General features: G+C 35.6%; 1 protein-coding gene and 1 long non-coding RNA gene across 2 annotated transcripts in view; both read right to left on the bottom strand.

Moving 5' to 3' along the window:
* Positions 1 to 24,115, bottom strand: part of LOC132159554 (uncharacterized) — a 1,375,546-nt gene that overhangs the window by 570,091 nt on the left and 781,340 nt on the right. The window lies entirely within an intron of this gene.
* Positions 13,172 to 15,725, bottom strand: LOC132159583 (uncharacterized). Its single transcript, XR_009437874.1, has 3 exons — positions 15,628 to 15,725; positions 14,383 to 14,486; positions 13,172 to 13,441 (listed from the first exon to the last, which is right to left on the bottom strand). It is a non-coding gene; the product is annotated as an uncharacterized LOC132159583 (long non-coding RNA).

The following is a 24,115-nucleotide window of genomic DNA, read 5'->3' as shown; positions in this document are numbered from 1 at the left end:
AGCACTATATTAATGTAAGGAATTATTAGTTATTAATAATTAAATAAAACCAGTTACCTCAGTCGATCACAATACTATAGACTGCATTTAAAAAGCTTTGCACAGGCTGTTTAATGCTGATCATGTACTGCGTGTGTCTTTACACAAAAACTACATGATGTAAATAGCCTAGAAATGAAAAACACAGGAACTCAAAGTCCAGCTGCAATATCATGATAAACTCATTGTGATGTTGTTATAATGATTATTAATTTTGATTAATATAAAGTTTTTTGAGGGGAGCATCTCATATTCTGGTCTGTGATAAACATAACTATACTTTGAGATTTTGTTGTACAAGGTAAACCTCACACACTCACACCCGAACATTCATATGTGTTAACAAAAACAAACCACTGATCCATTGACTCATTAATTGAATGAAATAGAAAATCTTGAGGGAAGCGGTGAAGAATTAATCTTTATTTGTCAGGTTTTGTCTTCACAACTAAACCACTCTATTCACAGAGAAAGACAGAACTGAAAACTGAAATAAAATGTGTATCTTGAGGATTTCTCAGAGGATTTTTTATTATATATATATATATATATATATATATATATATATATATATATATATATATATATATATGTGTGTGTGTGTGTGTGTGTGTGTGTGTGTGTGTGTGTGTACATGTATATATTATACTTAAGGAGCTCATTAATTAAACACAATTTGGAACTCATGTCCACAATTTTTTGTGTTCTGTCATTAGTTGTGTCTTAATTTGTTTAATAATTATTAAACTAATAGTATTTTAAAATTACATTTCACAATAATTTATTTTACTCTATAATTAACTATTAATTTATTCTTCATTTGGTCTATTCTGTATTATTCCACCCTTGATATTACATATTCTTCTTGCTATTATTAATCTATTGTTGTTCTTTTATTTATTATGGTATTATTCATATTATACATATAATTTGTGCTATTATAAATCTATTATATCACGTATGTTATTGTACTCGCTTTTCATATTATTCACTTTACTTCAAGTTGTACTACATATACTTTTTAATATCTATATTTTATTGTGCACTGTATCAGTGCATAATATTTTAATTTTCACTTGATGCATGAAGGCTCATCAGTTACATGTGTTATTATTTGTTGTGGAGTTTATCTGTAGGCTATAGAGTGCTATCAAATGAAAAGCAGACTACAAGTGTGACACTTTTTGATTTGTATGTACATGTTTTATTCAATTTTCTCAGTAATAGCAAATTATTCGTGTTTAAAGATGTATTATTTTGATTTTCTCCCAGTATTTCAAAGGGAATGAGCTGTGTTTTGACCTGAGACACAAGAAAGAAAAAAAATGTTGGGATTGAACACTGAGAAAGCAATAAAACAACTACATTTAATTGAATGTACATTCAAATTACATTACATGCATATGTCGCAGTTATACTAAATTAACATTAGAATTGTAAACCGAAAATAATCAACGAAATCAACAAGTGAGACAAATGTGAGCTTTCACAATACCTTACGAAAATTAATAATTTTCCAAACCTAACTAAATAACTGGAGGCAAAGTTTTTTTATAACTGCACGTAGAGCACAAACCTGAAATCGATTGATTAATGTGAATGTGAATATCGTGTAAACCGCAGCTCCCCGTTTACTTCCGTGTATTTTTAAGGCAGTCTTGCCCTCACTAACATGGCGGACGCGTTGACGTATCGCAGCAACGGCTCAGAGCGGCCAATGAGGCGTCTAGTTATTTATATGTCTATGGCCTCCGCCATTCTTTCAAATCGACTCTGTCAAGAGACCCGCTCTCTTCTGACTCTGATTGGCTGTGAACCTGAAACAAACCAATCAATCCACCGATGGCAGCGAGTATTACCCAATCAGGGGCAGAATATGTCTTCACAGAATGCCGGTGGGATAATATTGCATGAGATGCTGCATTGAAGACAACTCCGAAAATACGGGACAAACCCACGGGACGCGCTATTTTATTTTCAAATACAGGACGATTCCGTATTTTAAGGGACGGGTGGCAACCCTACTAAATCACATAAACCTTAGTGGAGAAATTAGCTAACAGAGCAATGTAATGTAAAACGAACAGTCACTCTTCAAAGACACAGAGCTGAACACGTGTGAGTCTAATCGGGTGCTTTCACAACTGTAGATCGATTGCTTTGTTCCAAAACAGGGATTAAAATTATTACAATGTTGCTTTTTATTTTTGTTGCAGTCCGCTTTCACACCGCAACGTTTCTAAACAGACCAAGGCTGCATCCGAAAACTTAGGCAGGTGACTTGCTGCCTTGCTGTCTAATCAGGCAATGACTTTGCAGGCAGCGTTTTTGCCCGAAGGCACCTCATGAAACGGATTACGGACAGGTTTCTGAGGCGGAGTAATGGTTTAATGATCTACAGCAAAATATAGAGAGCTTTGATGATAACCAAGTGGATATTTCATTACTGCAATATTAATTTCTGGCTAGAAATGACATAAAAAGTGGAAAACGTTGTTCAGAAACATACATTTACACACAAACTGACCACCGACCGCAACTTTCAGAAGTCATCTTTATTGTTTGGCTTAACTCTCACAGAATGGAACGCACGGGATTGTGGGATATCAAAGGCAGCAAAGGATACATCTATGCTGCCTTCAAAAACCGGCCAGATGAAGGCATCTCAGGAGACAGGAAATGAAGCTGACATTGATTTCGGACGTGCCTTGATGCCTTCCTACTTTTGGCGTCCTCCGAAGGCAGCATTTTTCAGTTTTCGGATGCAGGACAAATTTGTCAATACAAGTCACATGCAAGTAAACTGTTCTTTCATTGGTCAAAGTTCCACGGTTTATTTTCCGGGATTCCACTTAACTATCACTGCTGTCATCCGTCAGGATATAGAATGACTACAGCTTTGTGGGCTTTTTTTTAATTTTTTTTTATAGGTGTCGTTATATTAATTTCTAACGATTTATAATTGTTTTTTTGTTTTTTTTTTAGATTAGATTATACTTTGTTGTCATTATGAAGAGTACAAGTACAGAGCTAATGAAATGTAGTTAGCATCTAACCAGAAGTGCAAGAATATAATGTTTTATGTACATATAAGTGCAAAGTGAAGCTATGATTTACATAATGTACAGTGTTAAGCAGAGTATGTACAGAATATAAATAGGAATGCAATGTAGAGATTCTATGTACATTATTAATAGCAGCAATGGTTATATGTACATTATAAATAGCAGAAACGCAAGAACAGTGTTAATAAATACAGTTGGATGAGTGTGCAATAGTATTGTTAAGCAATGTATTTTATGCAAAGTAATCAGTAGTGCAATAATATTTTTATAGAAATAGTGTACTGTGTTATGTACAGTAACAACTTTAGTTTACAGTGTGATAGCTTGAACAATGTGTAGTCTGTGCAAAATATGAGTAGTGCAAATAAATGTATGTAAAGTACTGTGACCAGTGCAGTAAGAGAGCAGGTGCAGGATAGATTGGTTGTGTGGAGTTCAGAAGTGTCACAACCTCGGGGAAGAAGCTCTTTCTGAGCCTACTAGTGTGAGAGCATATAGGCTCCTGTAACGCCTGCCGGATGGAAGGAGGGTGAAGAGTCCATAGTTAGGATGATAGGCATCCTTGATGATGTTCTTGACCTGTCAAGGTGATAAATTATCAATTGTGATAAATGTTCTAAATGGTCGATAACTGAGTGCCGTTGATCCGTTGAGCAGTTTTCACCACCCACTGGAGTGCTTTGCGGTCAGATGCGGAGCAATTGCTCTACAGCAGTAGAATTCCACAAGGATCCTGGGACTCAGGTGAACTTTCTTAAGGCTCCTAAGAAGTGAAGGCTGCACCTTTTTGACCAAGGTGGTGGTGTTTAGGGCCCAGGTGAGGTCATCAGAGATGTGGATGCCAAGGAACTTGAAACTCGATACACGCTCCACTATGGCTCCGTTGATGTAGATGGGTGTGTGCATGACTCCTAGTCCGCCTGAAGTCCACAATGATCTACTTTGTCTTCTGGGTGTTTAGTTCCAGATTGTTGGTGATAAACCACAAAGCCAGGTGCTGCACCTCATCCCTGTAGGCTGACTCATCATCATCTATGATCAGACCTACCACTGTGGTGTCATCTGCGAATTTGATCATGGTGTTGGAGCCATAAACAGGAACACAGTCATGGGTGAATAAGGAGTATAGAAGAGGGCTCAGTACGCATCCCTGTGGAACACCGGTGTTCAGGGTGATGATGGAGGAGGAGAGGTTATCTAGCTTAACAGACTAAGGTCTGTTAGTCAGAAAATCTAGAAACCAGTTGCAGAGAGATGTGTTGATTCCAAGCTAGCTGAGCTTGGAGATCAGCTTGGAGGGTATCACAGTATTAAATGCAGAACTGAAATCAATGAACAGCATTCTCACGTGTGTATTTTGACTGTCCAGGTGGGTGAGGGCAGAGTGCAGTGCCATAGAGATTTGACCTATTGCGGCATAGGCAAATTGGAATGGGTCTAGTTTAGCAGGGAGACAGGATTGTGGAGTGCTTCGGTACTGGCATGATGGTGAAGGTTTTGAAACTATTGGAGACAGTTGCCTGGGCCAGATTTAAAATGTCTGTGAAGACCTCAGCCTGCTGCTCCGCACAGGCTTTGAGCACACGACCAGGTTTTCTGTCAGGGCCATCTGCCTTCCATGCATTTACCTTACGCAGAGTGGAGTAAACATCTGAGGTGGAGAGTGTGAGAGGCAGTTCACTGGGTTGACGCTCAGCTTTGAGTGAGATCTCCTCATTATTTTGATCACAATGAGCATAAAAGTGATTAAACTCATCAGGGAGGGAGGCAGAGCTGGAGGGGGATTACAGTGTTACATGGTTTGTAGTCTGTGATAGTTTGTATGCCTTGAAACATTTGCCGGTGGTCTGAAGAATTGAAGTGTTTTTCAATCTTTTTGTGTGTGAGTTTGGCCTGGCAGATACCCTTCCTCAGGTTGGCTCTGGCTAAATGGTAAGCCTCCAAGAGGTGTGACTTTGTAGGCATCAGTCACATTAGTATATATGTGGTCCATATATTTTATGTCCCCTTGTGGTGCAGGAGACATTCTGATTCAATTTAGGGAGAACAGATCTTAAAGTGCAGTAATTAAAGTCCCCAGCAACATTAAGGCCCCATCTGGATGCAAGGTTTGTAGTTTGCTAATAGCAGCCCAAAGTTCTTTCATAGCCACGTTAGCATTAGCATCCGGCGGTACATAAACTGCAGCAGCAACAATGCAAGTAAACTCACGTGGTTGGAAGAATGCATTTGATAATTAGGAACTCCAGATCAGCAGAGCAGTAGGTATCAACAATGATAGAGTCTGTACACCATGATTTGTTTACATAATTGCATACTCCACCACCCTTGATTTTACCAGAGATTGCTGCTACTCTGTCAGCCCTGAATAAAGAGCGTCCATCCATATGGGCCACGCTGTTTGGGACATTGTTGCTGAGCCATGTTTCAGTGAAGAACATAACATTACAGTCCATAAGCCATTTCTGTGTGAGAGTCCAGATCTTTAATTCGTCCATCTTGTTCATCAGAGACCATACATTGTCAATAAATTCAATATCCACTATAGGGCTGCTACCAGTCAGATTAAATAATTTACAATGCAAATAACAACAATAACAACTGCAATTAATGATGTTATGAGATTAATGTTTTAAATGCATTTACTTCTTGTAAACTACCAGTAAGTGGCGGTAATTCACTTAATGAGTAAGTCATTCATTCATTCATTCAACTGATTGTGTTATCATGCTGGTATCTAAAATACATTCATGGACAGCTGACTCCTAAAGTTTCATATATTTTTCATATTCTGTGTGTTGGTCAGATAGAAATTAATATTTTCCAATAAGTTTAAATAGATTTTTGCCTTTTATTTGGCATTTTATCTTTATAAAGCCATTTTATTTCTATTAGTTTGCATGATCTTTTGAGTCAAATTATTACATTTAATAAATAAATTAGAATAATAAGACATCTGGGGCCCGTTCTTCGTACGTCGCTTATTACATCCGAGATCAAATGACACATCCAAGATGATATCATCGTGCTAATCATGATCCGGCTAATTGGGTTCTTCGAACACACCTGTTGTGTATGATTAGTATCGCTGGATTGAGTTATCTGAGATAAATGCGCGTTCATGTGTTGGCTTAAAAGGGGATATGTATCGATACTCGAAACCATGATCAGCAGTGCAGCGATTGGCTGGTGGCCAGACGGCAATGTAATGACGTCATATAATTTAAAACGACACCTGACGAAAAACTTGACAAATTTCTGGACTTTAGTAAAGAAACAGCCAAGCAAATAAAACTACATAAATGTTATAATAGATACATGAAACAGATAATAGATGCATGTTTTTTATTTTATTAGAATTTTTTTCATGATTCCCAATTATTTATATTCGCAATTTATAATAGTTGTACCGTCTTTACATTTTTATTTCAATGTAGAAATTATCTTTTTATTTTATATTTGGACAGATTTGTTACGTGACAGCATTAATGAAAGTTTCTTAAGGGTCAATATCATGTTATCTGCATCTCCTGCACTCCATCAAGCCACTCTTATAATAGCAGTCATCACTCAAAATAATGCACGACTCTATTATCTGTATAGCATGTGTGTAAGACTCTAATACAATTATGAAGTAATACTTTTATGACAAATAAATATTTCATTGAGTAAAACTGGATGTCTATAGTAGGCTGTTATGGACTACACAGCATTTTTATATTATTTTTAAATAATTTTTTAAATGATTATCATTTTAAATTATTGTCCCTGGATCAGTACGATACTCTTGTAATAAAGTAGCGGTGGTAGCAGACATATTTTGAGTATCAGTTCTGGTTGAAAAGAAGCGATCTAATCCTGTTTACGTGAAATAAGCCTGCTCCCGAGCAGGTTTAAGCTTACGGACCTGTTGCTATGACAGCAGCTCCGGGATGAGCTTCGAAGAACCAAACGATCCAAGATCATGCCAAATCGTCAACATTCAAATCCAGCTAACTGAGTTAGCGACGTACAAAGAACGGGCCCCTGGTCTGTTACCAAGCAAATGAAATTAGTAACAACAAAATTCATCTTTGCAATACAGACATAAGATGCAGCTGAAGTAGCATTTAGAAGTATTTACACACTGTTTAATGCAGACCATGAATGCATTTAACCTGCAGTTACAAATGCATAAATAATTTGATATTTTAATCATAAAACGGTGAATGCTGCTGATATTTGAAATGATTTAAAAAATGAAAAGACACTTTAAATCTGAAATTAAAACCACCAATAGGTGGCAGCAAGTCACTGTTGATAAGTGAGTAATTGAACAGAATAATTTGAACAGTTGATTTATTCAGGAACAAAATGCTGTCTTGTTGCTCAAAGACCCAAAACAGCACTGTGGCTTGGTTTGGAATTATTTTTGTTGGCGAAATAGTGTAAAAACAGGCACTATGGTGTCTGAAACATAAGTCTCTTAATAAAAGTTTGAGTTTATTGAACTGTTGTAAAAAACAAAAAAATAAATCAATATTATATTAGTATATGGTAATGTTTGGAGAGAAAAAAAGGCACTCTTCCTTGTGAAATTGATTAACTATATGAAGTTTTATAAATATACACATTTTCTACCCCCATGTTTAGAAACTGTGATCAGAATGTATTTTAATAGACTTCATCTATGATCATGCAGTCAAAGAGCGCACTGCAAATGCACACGCGCACTAGACTTAAGTAATGCATGCAATCTGTAGGTGTTTTGAAGGTTTTTCTGTGTGTGTGTGTCATGAGAATATTGAGCAAAATAGCTCAATTGTCATGGTGTTGCTTAACTATATCATGTTATGAATAAACTAAACATTCTTAATTTTTACCTCAGTGTGTTAATACTGAATTTATGTGTGCTGTAAAGCTGTAAAGAGACAAGTGAGCCAAGAATATTTAAAATTTTAAGACTATTTAAGGCCTTATATTAGGAAAACGTTAAGACATTTTAAAACTTTTTAAGGACCCGCGGATACCCTGACTGAAGTTGCACAGCACTACTAATAGCTAGCTAAATGCACGTCCGGAGGGAGTTGTGGTCGTAGCAGGAGACTTCAATCATGTAGAACTGAATGCAGTATTTCCCAAGTTTATCAAGTGCATAAATTTCCCGACCAGGTTCAACAATATTCTGGATCTGGTCTATACTAACATCTAAGGGGCATATAAAGCTGCCGCATCTCCACATCTTCTCATGTCAGACCACATCTCTCTGGAAATGACACCGGCATACAGACCTCTTTATCTACCGATCAAGACCAACTGTTAAAACCATACAGCTCTGGAGTGTGGAGGCTTCTTCACCACTTCAGGACTGCTTTGCATTTCTGCACAAACTCTGTCTTGCCCACTAAATCCATAGAGTGTTTCCTGACCAGAATCTATGGCTGGACTGTACGGTGCGGTCTTTGCTAAAAGCACGAGATGTTGCCTATAGGTCAGGTGACCTGCTGGCTTACAGAAGAGATGTATACCTTTACTGATGAAAGGTATACTGGCCAGAAACATTGCTGGAGTTTCCACCCACCAGGACTTTTTGAGCCACTGCCCTCAAGTACAGGACCATAAAAACACACACAAACACACTGAGAAACAGTTTCTTTATGAGAGCCATGGCATCCATTAGACCCCTTGGACTACACCTTCTGGCTAATGAAATAATGACATAATTTGCACTTTTTTTGTTGCAACTGTTGCTGTTTGTTATTTATTGTTGGTTGCTATTCATTATTGTTGTTGTTTTTTTGTGACTGAGACTAACCAGAAAGGCTTTCATTGTATTACTGTATGTACAGTGACAAAGTAAATTGAATTTATTCAGTCAAGTTCTATCACATTAAATTTTTATTGAAGAATTTAGCTAATGCCATGCTCTAATGTAAAATACCTTTTGGTACTTGATGGTTTTTCATCACTGAATTGTGGTGGCATGCCTATTGACTGGTCACTCTTCACAGACACAGAGCTGGACACATCTGATCCTGTTCTTGCACTAATGACACAAAGAACAGAGATAAAAAAAAAGCTTTACTACAGAAGGTTCCTTTGTCTCAGCTGAAGAGTACTGTTTAATTCAAATTATGTCTTGATCTGAGATTTCATCCCAAAAAATGATCAGGTCAGCTACATTAAAATCTAAACTGGTAAACAGTCAAGTGAAGCATTGGTTCATCACCCTGCACAATATCCATTTCACCATAAAACATATCCAAAATATATCTGAAATGAATTTATTCAGTCAAGTTCTATCACATTTACAACAGTGAAAACAATGCTCTAATGTAAAAAATACCTTTTGGTAGATGATGGTGTTTCCTCACTGAAATCTGGTGGTTTACCTCTTGAACAGTCACTCTTCACAGACACAGAGCTGGACACATCTGAGCCTGTTTTTACACTAATGACACTAAGAACAAAGAGAGATAGAGAGAGAGAGAGAGAGAGAGAGAGAGAGAGAGAGAGAGAGAGAGAGAGAGAGAGAGAGAGAGAAAGAGAGAGATAGAGAGAGTGAGAGATAGAGAGAAAGAGAGAGAAGCACATGTAGATTATGTTATGCCATATTACTGTATTGTATTACTTAGATGTATATTTTGCCTCTGTAAATAATACCATATTCTATTTTATTTCTTACTTATACATTCACATACACTCATTCACTTTGCACTACATGGTTAATGCTTTTTATATATTTTATTATTACTATTATTCTTTTTCTTTCTGTAAATACATATGTGCACTATTTGTAAGCAGCCCAGCTGCAACTGCTTTGGCAATACAAATGTACAGTTTTTGTCGTGCCAATAAAGCACACCTAAATTGAAATTGAAATTGAGAAGCTTTACTACAGAAGGTTCCTCGGTCTCAGTTGAAGAGTTTAGTTTAATTCAAATTATGTCTTCGCTGAGATTTCACCCTAAAACTGATCAGGTCAGCTACAATAGAATTTAAACCGGTAAACAGTCAAGTTTCCTCACCCTGCATAATATCCATTTCACCATAAAACATATACATCAGATGTTCAGCCAACAGTCTGTGGGTGTGACATCTGAAGCTGAGATTGTTTTCCAACTGTCATATTTTTGTAATTACTTCATTCTGTCAAGTGTGTTGTTAAAATGATTTAGTTATATTCCCAAAACATCTACAGTCATGATGGAAGCACTTTACATGTGCCATGTCAAGCCCTGATTGCCAGCCATATTTTTATGTACTAAGGTATAAAATTCCAAATTTTTTAAGTTTTCTATGCACATAATGTGCACACTGATGAATATCCAGCTGTTGTTTCATTTTCAATACAACTGTGATGCAAGATGTCACAAGAGAAAGAATGTGAAATGAGAGAGTGAGTCCTTAAAAAAGCGTCAGCTTGAAATACAATACGAGAGACATGAAAGAAGTGATGGCTAGAAATACATGGATCACTCTTCTCATTCACCATTCTATTCCATGATATCCGGAATGCTGAATCCCGACAATTTTCAAGCGGCAGCTGAAAACTCTTCTTTCCATGCTACTTTACTACATCCTAAAAAAAATATATATATATATTTCTCTTCATTTATTTCATTCCCCTTCTAGCTTTTACTTATTTGAACAATGCCTGAAACTTGGTATTACGAGCACTTCCTGTGTCTGTTTCCCTCTAAAAGTAGAATTTCTTTTAAGTATTCCCAAATTGTAAGTCGCTTTGGATAAAAGTGTCTGCAAAATGACTAAATGTAAATGTTACACTCTGTTGCTACTGATGATGCAAATAGTTTTATAAGAAAATATCAGACTTAGGAATGTGGTGACTGACCAATCAGAATCTAATATTTTAATCATATTAAAGTCATAATATTAATTTAAGAAAATCATCACTGTTAAAAAGGTTGCTTTTTAAAATGATTCTCTGAAAACAGACTCAGTCTTACCTCGGTTTCTCTGAGAGACTCATCTCAGACAGAGAGTCCTTTTCTTGCTTCTCTGACATACTGCAGATAAACTGGAAATGTAAACATCAGCAATGGTGTCGGTGTTGACAATCAGCTTCTCTGTATGACTGGAGATGATGATATCTTACTGAGATGAACAACATGATAGTTGATGATGAAAATTTGAGAATGTTGAGTTAGCAACAAACAGGGTATTTAAAAATAAATAAATAAATAAAAAGAACAAATATAGTGTGAATTTGCAATGTATTGTAATCGCTATATTTCAACAGATTAACAGAAATGCTTCCATCTCCTCACAACATATAAATATGAAGACAATTTTTGTGGGAACAAACATGACAGCACAGCATTAAAAACGTTTTAAACTTACTTTCAGTATTTTCAACTGTATTTTTTTTTTCTGTTTTAGTTCATGTCCACAATATATTTCATTAATCTATTATAAAGAAATAAATTATGTTAGATTAATTAATTGGCTTTCTTTTTTTTTTTTTGTGATAAAATTCTTTATTTTTACCCTGCTGAAAAAAACAAAAACAAAAAAAAAAACAATAGAAACCATTACATAAATTCTAATGGTTTCTATTACAAAACCATAACAAACCATCAGAAATTAACCATTAAAACCATTATCAAATGGTTTTCATTACGTAGTGTGTTTTGGGAATATTCCATTAGGATTTATTGGTTTGTATAGGTTTCCATTACAAATTTGCATTGGTCACGATTTGTACATAAAGGTTTCCATATATTTTGTATTGGTTCTGATGGTTCCATTACAAGTTTGTATTGGTCTTTATTTGCACATATTGAATTGTTTCCGTTGCAGTTTTGTCAAGAATTACGTCAAGAATATCATTTTTATTTAAACTACATACCAACCTTTCAATAGATAACAGTTCAGGTTGTTTTGCAAAGAATTAAGAATATACACCTAAAAACAAAATGATTCACAGAATACTCAACATAGCTGGAATTAACACAAAACCTTGACATTACTTTTTTTCTATTGTTATTGTTATTCATTAATGCATTATAGAAATACAGTAACTCTGAAATGCATTTGTGGCTTCATTGTAGCTGGCTTAGACCTGCAAAAGAGAAGGAGAATTCATTAGCACAATGTACCACTTAAACCACATTACCAGTATGTGAGATTATCCATACATATATTTTTATGGCAATCTCAGAAAAGTTGCAAGAACTTAGTCATTGACAAAACATCCACTTTTGTCCATTACTCATTTTATGTTCATGAGTAAAACAACCAGTTTGTTTTGTTCAGCATCATGTTCAGGGGTATGGAAATGTAAAGCCAATGTTTCCTACAGTAACAGACTAAAGTGAAACACTCTTGAACATATTTTAAAACAATTACACTTTAGAATAATGTTCCATTAGTAAATAAATGTTAGTTGTTCCATGGTCTGTCTGAATACTGGATTCCTCTTGGAATACTGGTTCCAATTCAGTTTAATCAGTTCCATACTCATGTGCTGCTTTAATAGATGCATGTATATTTTTGCTGTTTTTGAAGTAATTAATTGTTTGCAGAGAGAGAAACGCAGACAGTCTTTATATTTTCTTCTTGTTATTTCTTCTTTTCTCTTGTCATTAATTATTGCCCGCTGTGTTGAATATCTCAATGGTTTAGGTGTCGTTCAGTGTTGTTTGTTCTTATGATTGAGTGAATAAATGTGTCCCTGCAGCACAGAAGCAGTCATAAGTAACAGGTATATTTGTAGCAATAGCCAACAATACATTGTATGGGTCAAAATTTTAGATTTTTCTTTCATGCCAAAAAACATTACGATTTTAAGTTAAGATCAAGTTCCATGAATATATTTTGTAAATTTTCTACCATAAATGTATCAAAACTTATTTTTTGATTAATAATTTATTAAATTAATGCTTTGCTTTTGACTTTAAATATTTTTCGCAATAACGGTATTTAGATTTTTTTGCTCCCTCAGATTCCAGATTTTTTTTTTAATAGTTGTATCTCATACAAATATTGTCCTCCTAACAAACCATACATCAATGGAAAACTTATTTATTATTGATATAAAAATCTAAATAAAAAAAAATAAAAAATTACCCTTATAACTGGTTTTGTGGTCCAGGGTCACAAATAGGCTTGAATAATTACATTGTCTACTTTTTATGGTACATAGTCTCTATTCACTTAAGAGTCATATTAGATAAGAGGTTGTAGCAATTCCATTCGGATATGGATATGTAAATACCTACCACTGACAGTTTTATCTGGTTTATGTCACTGATCTTCTCAGCCAGGTATTTCTGTACACTTAGGAGGCATTTATTTCCTATTGCCTCTTTTCTTCAGCTTCTGAGACAGACACTCTTGTTTCGAACACACACACACACACACACACACACACACACACACACACAAACACACACATAAACAAAAATGTAAACTCAAGAACTGATGGACTAATCTCAGACTTTAAATCTGACCACTCTCAATTGGAAATTAAGTAGCATATGTGACCTGTGCTGGCAAAATAAGTCACAATGACCAAAAATGAGTTATTTTTATTGTATTATTCTCATTAAAAGTCCTTCAAAATTATGTATAATTTGTTGAAATCTGACAAAAAAAAAAATAAAAAATTACTGAGCTACACCCGTTTGAAGTTGAAAGAGTTGGCAAAGTCAATTTTGAGAAAAATCTGGTTAAAGTTTTCTAAAGGTTCCAAAGCAAAATCACAGAGCAACATTGCATCTTTTCCTTTAGTTCTTTTCTTAATAATAATTCACTTTTTTATTTTACATCTGAACGAAAGCATTCAAGTAAGAAAAACAAATAATAAAATCTAAAATCCCTTTATTGTGATCATTACAATGAAATTAATTAAAAGCAGTTCAATAAAGAGCAGTGAGTGACTGTCATTCTGTGTTTATTTATCATGATATATATAATTGTAATTTGAATGTCAGATTGAAATGAACACTGTTATTAGAGTAGTTAATTGTTAGCATAAGTGCGGCTAATAATAATAATAATTAAAAAAATTAATAATTAGCATGTTTTTGTGTTTTGCTTTGGTACTGAAATTGGTACAGAGTACAATGGATTTTCACTGGTACTGCTACCGAATACTGAAATTTTGGTACCGTGACAACACTAATAGTTATTAAAACTGAAGACCTCGATTAATGTGTTCAGGTGCACTGCAGGTTGGAGCAAAACTCTGCATGTAAGTGGACCTTAAGAGACAATGTTGAGATCTCCTGCAATATGTTCTGAACATGCACTATAAAGAGACAGAATGACTTACAACACTGGTGTCCAGTCCTGGGCTGAAGGATCAATGTTCTGCAGAGTTTCTGGTGATCCTTGATCAGCTGCCCAGGTCTGCTTAACTGGGGTTGGAGCTTAACTCTGAAACTCTGAAATTGAAAGAGAAGACAACCAATATTATGATGTTAAAAAGTTCAAGTAAAAAAAAAATTGATTCAGAAATATGTGCAACATCTGAAAATGCACAAAGATGAGAAGAAAGCTATGCTTTTATTGGGAACTTTCAACCCACAAAAAAGAAGCAATATTAAGTCACAGATAAATTTTTATTTATACTTATTAATATTCTTGAAATATGTTACAGTTGCCTTGTGGTTTATTAATGATTTTCAGTCTCTGAAATAGAAAAGAACTATCAGTGATGAATGGCACCATACATACATCATATGTAATATTTAATAAGAGTTCTAACACTGTGTCTACATTGGACAGCACAACAAAATACAACAGAGCCTATTATAATCAGTAATACTCTCTATACTGGATGTGGCACATCATGACACAACAAATAACTGACAGTAAATGGATGCTTTGTTCTATTTATGATGTACTGGCAAAAAGTTCTAATTATTTTTAACAGTCACTTTGTCGCATCCAGTGTAGACACGGTGTAAGAGTGTGTAGCTTGGAGATATAGAATGGGAATCTACATCATTGTGCATTGCATTCTGGATATACAATACAAATCACCAAAGGATAAAAATGCTATTTACATTAATATTTTTAAGAGCTTTTTGCACTTAATTAGAATGGACTAATATTTGAATCCCTTGTGTTATTAAAGTTTGTGGTCAGTTTTTTTTTTTTTTTATTTTATGTTTCTGAAATAAGTATCATGTTCACCAAGAAAACTGCATTTATTTGATCATAAATAAAAACAGGGTAATGTTGTGAAATATTATTACAATTTCAAATTACTGCTTTCTATGTGAATATATTGTCAAGTGTAATTTATTCTTGTTTTCACAAAGCATGATTTATGAAGGATTATGTGATACTGGAGACTGGATTAACGATGCTGAGAATTCAGCTTTAATCACTTTTTAAAACATACTGAAATAGAAAATAGTTATTAAAAAAAATGTAATTTCACAATATTACTATTTTACTGTGTTTTAATCAAATAAATGCAGCAGTGGTGAGCATAAAAGATTTATTTCAAACACATGAAATATCAGACCCTTATTTTTGAATGGTAGTGTATGTTTGAGGTATTGCTTACTATTCATGGTTCATAATGTCTAAAAATGTTCTACGACAGGAGATACGACTCTAGAGCACAGCCATCAGCATGGACGAACATAGGAACATAAGCATAAGCATACTGTCACTGTACTGGCTTTCCAATGTTGTTGCCGTTGATAATAGGAGTAAGCAAGTTTAGAACGCGTACAAACAGAGTCCATGCAGATGGATGTAGATGCATAACAAATGTCAAATTTATTCTGGAGCTCCATTAAACATGATCTCAAATTCTTTAAGCCTCTCTTTGTTCCAATGTACAAACAAAGCCATATCTTATGGTCTGCATACAAGTAAGAATCTACTTTCATGCGGTCAAAAACGGTGTGCTTCCCAATTACCAATGCACACACTTGTTGCTCAGGTACTCTAATTAAACATAGCCACAGCACCACCCAGTGGACAAAAACATCACCATCCCCAAAATGGCTACACACCGGCCCCTTAATTGATTATGACATATTGACATAATTACAAGTTCCTACAAAATGGAGCCATGCAAACAAATTAAAACTTTGTACCAATGTATGTAGAGGACAATAAAAACACTCAAAATATTGAAGGCCCTAATTTAATCTGCTTCTAATAAAAGGCAAAGCTGGCTAATTAGACGTTCTAAGATGTTACTTTTAGTTTGAACTAGGGATGCAAACAATTAATCCATTATCGGTTAATTGTCGATAAGAGATTGATCGATTAAGGCTATCGATGATCGGTTAACTGATTTAATGTCGGGCTGCATGCGGCTCAATGCAGAACACGTGCGAGCGGCAGTGAGAGACGGTGACCGTATATAAATGCATCATCATTAATTCACAATGTACTAATTAAGCTTTTAATGTGATGTAAACTTTAAAAGTACATCTAAACAGAAACAACACAACAGTTATTCAACATGAAAAGCAATAGAAATGTAGTAACTCCGTAAATTTCATCAGATAACTGTGCTTTGCGGGGTTGCGGGACACAGGACAGATAGTCAATTCATTCCTACAACTTGTTAATTAGTTCCTGCTAAGACATATTAATTTGTGGCAATTGTCTACGTTTCCTTAATTTTGTTCCCTAAATAACCCATGATTTAACTGAAATAAGGGAACAAATTAATAAATCGAACAAATTCTTAATTCATCTTTAATTTTCATGTTTACCGCACACAGTAAGAGATGCGATTAAAAGTGAAAGATCATAAAATAAAACTGCAAAATTAGAGGGTTGTGAAGGTTTATGAAAAGAAACCGGCAAACCAGAACAAAAGCACATTAATAAAGTCTATATCTCGAACAGCATCTAGAGGCACATTAACGATCTCATTTAACGATAACATTTTCCTAACCCTGCAAAAAAAGTTTATATATATATATATATATATATATATAACTTTTTTTATAAATCTCCGCAGTTTCGATCATGCCGGACCCTGGAACACACCTATATTCTAGCGATTCAAACTTACATCGCAGTCTGTTCATTATCAAAATAATAATAATAATTATTATAATTATTATTATATAATAATAATAATTATTATTATATAATAATAATTATTATTATTATATAATTTCGTGCGCGTTATACTTTCACTTTTTAACAGTGTTGGGAGTAACGCATTACAAAAGTAATGTATTACAGTAACTTTACAGCATTACTTTTTGCTTTAACGCAGTAATTGCTTAATGCATAACTTACATTTCACAGGTACATTCTCCATCTGTAAATGTAAAAAAAAAAAAAACAATGGAAATATTCCCATTTTGTTGTCAGAAGTGCATGATCTTTTGCTTTAGCGATTCTCCGCTACTCTCCACAGACTTCAAGAACGAGCGCCGCTGCGCGCATGGGCGCCAAACAGACTGAGCTCAGTGAAATAGAAGCACAATAATTCTAATGTATACATTTTTCTGAACTATTTATGGTTGGACATTAAATGTGACATATGTAGAATTTTAGATCCTATAGGTTATATAACCTATAAGTGTATTTGTATCATAGCACTAACTGTAAAGTGTAATGGGGTAATCGAAATAGCCTCTAAATAAGATAAGAAAGAAACAAATGTAAAAGAAAAACTTCCCAAATGAGCTTAGTCTACATAAATGACACTTTAAATTGGCATTTATCAACAGTGCTTGTGGAGGTTTTTTTTGGGTTTTTTTGGGCTGCGGCTCGACGTCGGCTTCCTCATCATTTTGTTCTCCCTCTTCTCTCACGTCTACTGCACTTTCCTATCAAAGATGACCATTTCTTGAACTCTTTAAAATTTGGGTCAGGGTCATCACCCCAGGCAACATGTCCATGTGTGCCCCACATGGGATTTATTTGGGCTTTGTGGGTGTCAACTGGGCATGGGCTCAGAGTGGGCACTTTGATGGGCTGAATGTGGGCCCCAGCTTGGATACGGTTATGGGCCCCAGTTAGACTGCCCATTACTGTTTATTTGTGGGTCCCAGATGGGCCACATTTGGGCTATATTAGGATATATTTATATTTTTATATTTTCTTTTTTTTGCAGATTATTTATTTCTATGCAGTTATGGTTAGCTACATAACCCTAACAATTAAATTGATTTAATTGTATGTATTTCATGTTATATATCATTTAGGGTTATATCATAATGTAACAATACAAGATTATTTATTTTATGAATAATCCTATTTTATTTTATTTATAAGTAAAGTATCTCAAAGGGTTTTTTCTTCTTATTGTGATGGGAGTGAGATGAATGCATTTTTGATCTACATTTTAATGTATATGATTGGTCCATTGATCATGTGATTTTGTATTATGCTTGATCTTTTAACACGTCTGTTGATTGACTAATCAGTAACCTAGTGTCATAGGTTGGTTACAAAAAGGGGTGAAGACTGTTGCCCTTTAAGACCGTGCTTGAGAGACTGACAGGTGTCTCGTTTGGATTGCATCACTTACGTGGAAGGCGGCGCCCTGTCAAGTGTTGTGTGCCGTTGCTGGCATCTGAGAAGGAACACAAGAGCAGTGATAACCATAGACAGTAAAAGAAATGGACACAGCGACCCCATTGGAACTCAATTGAGACAAGTGAAGCCCATTTTTAGCACTTCCGTTTCTGACGCGCAGACTCAAACGAAGCTTGACGACGTCAGCAACCTGTCTGACAGATGTAAATCTTCTAGTAGCTGTGCGTGCAAACTGCCATCGTTAATCTTGCAGAGACGGCGAGCTTGAGCGGGGAGTTCTTTGGCGTGAGTGAACAGGAGTAAGTATTCTGATTAATTATTTTGTATAGTATTTTAAAAGCTTCTCCTCCTGTCTGTACGGTAATGCGACAGAGAGTCGAGTGGTTATGACGCAATCGTTATTTTTACAAAAACTGTTTATACGGGGCCATAATGTAACATAGAAGGTAATGGAGCCCTTTATACATTGTCGTGTATCTTTAGAAATAAATAATGAACAAACGGAGTCTTTAAACGCCTCAGATGTAAAGGTATTAGCTGTCAAAGTGACGCCAAAATGAATGGGAGTCAATAGGAATGCTAACGCAAGTGAAGTTCTGCTACAAGATGGCGGCACGCGGCCGACTTCAACTTCCAGTCGACTTCCTTGCCACCTGGTGATAACCGAACATTTTACGGCTGTGCCGAAAACCGTGATTTGAAGTGTTGTGAAGACGTAGAGCAATCACAGGCACAGCTCTTGGAGACGAGTGAGTCAGCGTGTGTTTGGAGTCGAGTGCATCAGCGGTTGACTAGCAGAGTAACCACGTTTGTACAACTGTTTTGGAGACGAGTGAGACGGTGACGGAGGGTTTGTGCAACGCTGGAAATTGACTAGACTGGGTAGTGGGCGCTGCTACCCAGTCATACTGTGAGTACAACCCCAGTTTGAAGATCGTTTGATGGATGTTATTGTGACCATTTTCGGCATCTAATTCCTAATTAATCGAGACTAAGAACTAATTGCCAGTGTACCAGCCATAGGTCTTAGTTTTCCTTTTTTGTAGTGGTGACTTATTTGGTTGCAATGTATATTGGTTGGTGTGGGTATTTGTGTGCACAAGTGAGAGTGGTAGTAGGCTACGTTAGCTCTTGCTAACATTGGACTGGAGATACTGGTAGTTGTTTCTTATTTCTCTCTAGTACACAACTGGCTGGATCTGTGGAGACCTATGTGTGGTGGGACCAACCCGGGACATTCATTCAGTTGACCATAAAGACGTCATATCGGAGTGTGCTGAGGACTACAGCTTTTTAATACTTGTTTTAATATCTAGATCATCCTGATTTTATGGTAATAAAATATTTTGTAATTCAATCTACTACTGTTGAGTGTCAATCGTGCCCAGCCCTCAGTCAATAATTGAATTGGGTAAACTTGGGTCCTAGGTTTTCGTTAACAACCTAGGTGGCGTAGTCGGCTACTTTTATGTAAGTGGGGTTTAATACCAACAGTGTTGGTGGTAGAAAGTATTATAAGAACAGCCCTTGAACCATCCCCCTTTGTGCCACGCCACATTATAATCTGAAAGCACTTGAGTTATGCGGTCATTGATACATGCGATGATTGGCGTGCGTGTCTTCTCGCCCTTTCTCATTCAAAAAAAAAAAAAAAAAAAAAAAGGTTGCTACTCACCACTTCAACACGGTCTGCGCCTGCGTGTCAATGGATAAACTCTCTTCAAGTTTCAATGCTTTTGAATGTTTCTGCGTGTAACGCAAATGTCCATATAACGTTTTTACTTCCATAAAAACGCTTTTAATGTGAGTGCATACAGCACGTCTGCTTCATAATAGATTAAAAATACTATCTTTGTGGGCAAACATCTTGGATGTACCAGTGGAAAATAAATGGTGTAAATATAAAAGTTTGAAGAGTTAATGTGCTTAATTAGAGAACACATATCAGCTGTTTCTCATTTAGAAGGATGCGTGCTCCGGAGGTCCTCTCAAAACATTTCTGGTTAGCACGGCTTAATTGATAAAACAAATGAGACGACTCTAGGTTTTTTAAAGACAGTTACTTTATTTGGTCACCAAACGGGCCTTGATAGAGTTGGATCTCCGTCGTGTTGCCAGATCCAGATATTATAAGTGTCTTTTTGGAGAGCATAAAAAAATTTATAGGTTACAGAATTAAATATACCAACTCTGGTCATGAAGAATGCTATGGTATTTCATTCAGTTTGGTAGTAAACCTTTTACAAAAATCCTGATAAAACATTCAAGTTCTTATCATCCATATAGCAATGCTTTTCAATGAACGTTATTAAGGAACTAAGCATTGTTGCATGAATAATAAATGTATCCACATCTAACATGTAGTAAAGTATCAAATTGGGATAAACTAAAATAATGTCTGATTTATTAATGTCCATCCCCCTAAAACAGACAGCACGTTTTAGGTGTTAGTCATTTTTAGGTGTTAGCAAACATCTCCCCGATGCGATGGCATGACACCATGACAGATTTATTGTGAAGATGAAAGCCCACAAGAGTGTGGTAAGTTAACTTTATAACTTTTATTCTGATGATGTTTGCTAGATATAAAGCTACATTATTTTTATAAAAATATATTGAGAGCGAACTCTGTCAAGCTGTGCTAACTGGCCTTTTCCTCCCGCAGTGCGGCTGTCAGACCAGAGGGGAGACTCGTCGTATAGTCCTTTTACTTGCTCACTTTCCCAGTAAACTAGGCCATACTAACTAGCATTTCCCTCCCACAGTGGTGCTGACTGACCATCATGAGGCAGACGGGAAGAGTCGTCTCCATAAAGAAGACCATTTTATATGTTTTGAGATGATTCTCTGAATATTGTTGTATAGTCTTACTAATTAAGTACATGAACTCTTCAAACTTTTATTTTTATATTTACACCATTTATTTTCCACTGGAAAAATGTGTTATCTATGATTTTACTTGTAGGTTATTTGTATGTTCATTGTTGAAATATGGTTAATATTCTGGTAATTCTGTGTTGTTAAAGTTCAGCTCTGAAAAATAAAAGATGAATCATGAACAAAGCTGTTGGTGTGAAGCAATAACTTGTGTTTTTGAATATATAACAAAATAATAAAATAACAGTACTTTTAAAATTACATTTCTAAACTGAATAGTGTCGCTTTTAACTTGTTCATATTACCTTTAGTAGTATAACTTGGGCAAAAATATGAAGTACTGGCACAACTTAATTATAACCACACATGCTTTTTAATGCTTTTGTAAATGTTTTAGTAGTATTTTAAAATAATTGCCTTTTCTGTTTTTCTTTCTTTACTGTCTGCACAGACCCAGGAATAATACCATTTCATCCTGTTCTGTTAAAGTATTTTTGTATTAAGACTTTCTATGAAGCCCATTTTATACATTATAAGGGTATTCTTAAAGCATTATAAGCAGTGTTGGGAACGTTACTTTAAAAAAGTAATTAGTTATAGTTACTCACTACTTGTTCCAAAAAGTAATTGAGTTAGTAACTGAATTACTCTATAATAAAAGTAATTCGTTACCAGGGAAAGTAACTATTTGTGTTACTGTAAAAAAAAAAAAAAGTTGCTATATGTCAAAGAATTATTATTTTTTTTTTAGCAGTTTTCACAAGTCAGTTGAAATAAGTAGAACAGACAGATGTTCGTACATAACTTTCGAGATTTATTGCACATCAACAGACAGCAAGAGTTTTATCCTGCACTCTTTGTAAGAAAAGTGTTTTTGGCCACTAGCTTTGCAGATGCGTGTGTCACACATTACATGCACGTTCTTGCCTTTGACTACAATGAATTTGAAGTAGTGCTTATATCTCCACCTTGAAAATGCCAACTTTTCATCGGATTGCTCCTGACTCGCCATCTCTGCTGCTGCTGCCAATCTCTGTTTAGCTGTTGCGTGAGTGTGACTGTGTGTGTTTGGCACCGCTGGCGCGTGTGTGTAAAAACACTGGCTCTGATTGGCTACCATGAAACAAATGACTCTGCCTTAGCCAATCATAATCGCTTATGTCTTTATTAACCCACCTGCTCACTCGCTGTGTGAGCCAGGGGTGCGTTCGGAATGCATATTAAATCAATGCATAGTAACGCGCCGCATTTTACGTTCAGTAACGTTAACGGCGTTGTAACGACGGGAAAAGTAATTAGTTAGATTACCCCGTTACTGAAAAAATAACGTCGTTACCTAACGCCGTTCTTTTAAACGCCGTTATTCCAAACACTGATTATAAGGAATGCATTATAATACAACTTATAATATGTTGGATCATCTCATGAATATTATATATATATATATATATATATATATATATATATATATATATATATATATATATATATATATATATATATATATTAGTGGTGGGCATAGATTAATTTTTTGATATTGAATATATATAACACTATTTATTAGTAAATAATTCAAATATATCCTTCCTATTTCCCCCTGACACATTAATAGTAATTACTTTTGCCGATGCTTTGTGGCAAGCTTAAGCCTATTGAGTGCATTTGAATGCAGAACTCTTCAGCTGTGCTGCGGGACAATAAACACTGTCAAGCCACTCTTGACAGTAGCGGTAATATATGGTCTTGTGTCGTGTCCACCAGCGCAGCAATTTTGTTCATCACTAATTGATGGATGTCTAAAATATACAAATAATGAGAAGCCTAAAACAGGAAAGTTAGCCCGAAGCCAGGTCCGAGAGCTGTAAAAATGTTGGCTTGAAATGCAGGGCTCTAGACCAGCCTAAAAGTTTATCTTGTAAAACTTTTTGTCATCATAACAACAAACGGATTTATTGATTCTTATACATTTATTGAGTTTTACACAGTGTATCAACTATGACTATTTTAGTCATTCAAACGACAACAAGGGTGGAAAAACAGTAATGAATTAAAACATAAAATTTGACAAACAACATAAAATGCAGGCCAGTAGCGAGGCCCTCTAAGGGTGCAAGGCCCTGTGTGGTCGCACATTTCGCACAGCCCTTGCAACGGTACTGAGTGTGAGAGCTGCATGGCTTGTTGGACATAGCAACAGTAACTAAGTAGGGTGGGGTCAATCATAGCAATTTAAGATCAAATCAGATTCACTCCTGTAATGGGTAAATGTGATTGTCACTGTTCTTTCTGCTTTTAACGGTCCTGCAGGTGGCGCTGCGGGCTCATACAACGCTCTCAGCACTATTCTGTCCATGATGTTTTAGAAAACAATATTTTCACAGTTTATTTAGTTGCTTAAGGCAGGGGTGTCTAAACTTAGTCCTGGAGGGCAACTTGCCCCACATGTCCTGCAGAGTTTAGCTCCAAATCTAATTAAACACACCTGAACTAGTTCTTCAAGGTCTTACTAGGCAACCTCCATAGAAATTTCCAGACAGGTGTGTTGAGGCAAGTTGGAGCTAAACTCTGTAGGACACCGGCCCTCCACAATTGTATATACAAAGGTGCAACATTTGTTCATGATTTCACATTTTTGATTCGGGTGTATACATGTG

The sequence above is a fragment of the Carassius carassius genome, chromosome 16 (assembly GCF_963082965.1).
Source record: "Carassius carassius chromosome 16, fCarCar2.1, whole genome shotgun sequence".
Taxonomy (NCBI): domain Eukaryota; kingdom Metazoa; phylum Chordata; class Actinopteri; order Cypriniformes; family Cyprinidae; genus Carassius; species Carassius carassius.
This window is presented reverse-complemented; position numbering and strand designations above follow the sequence as displayed.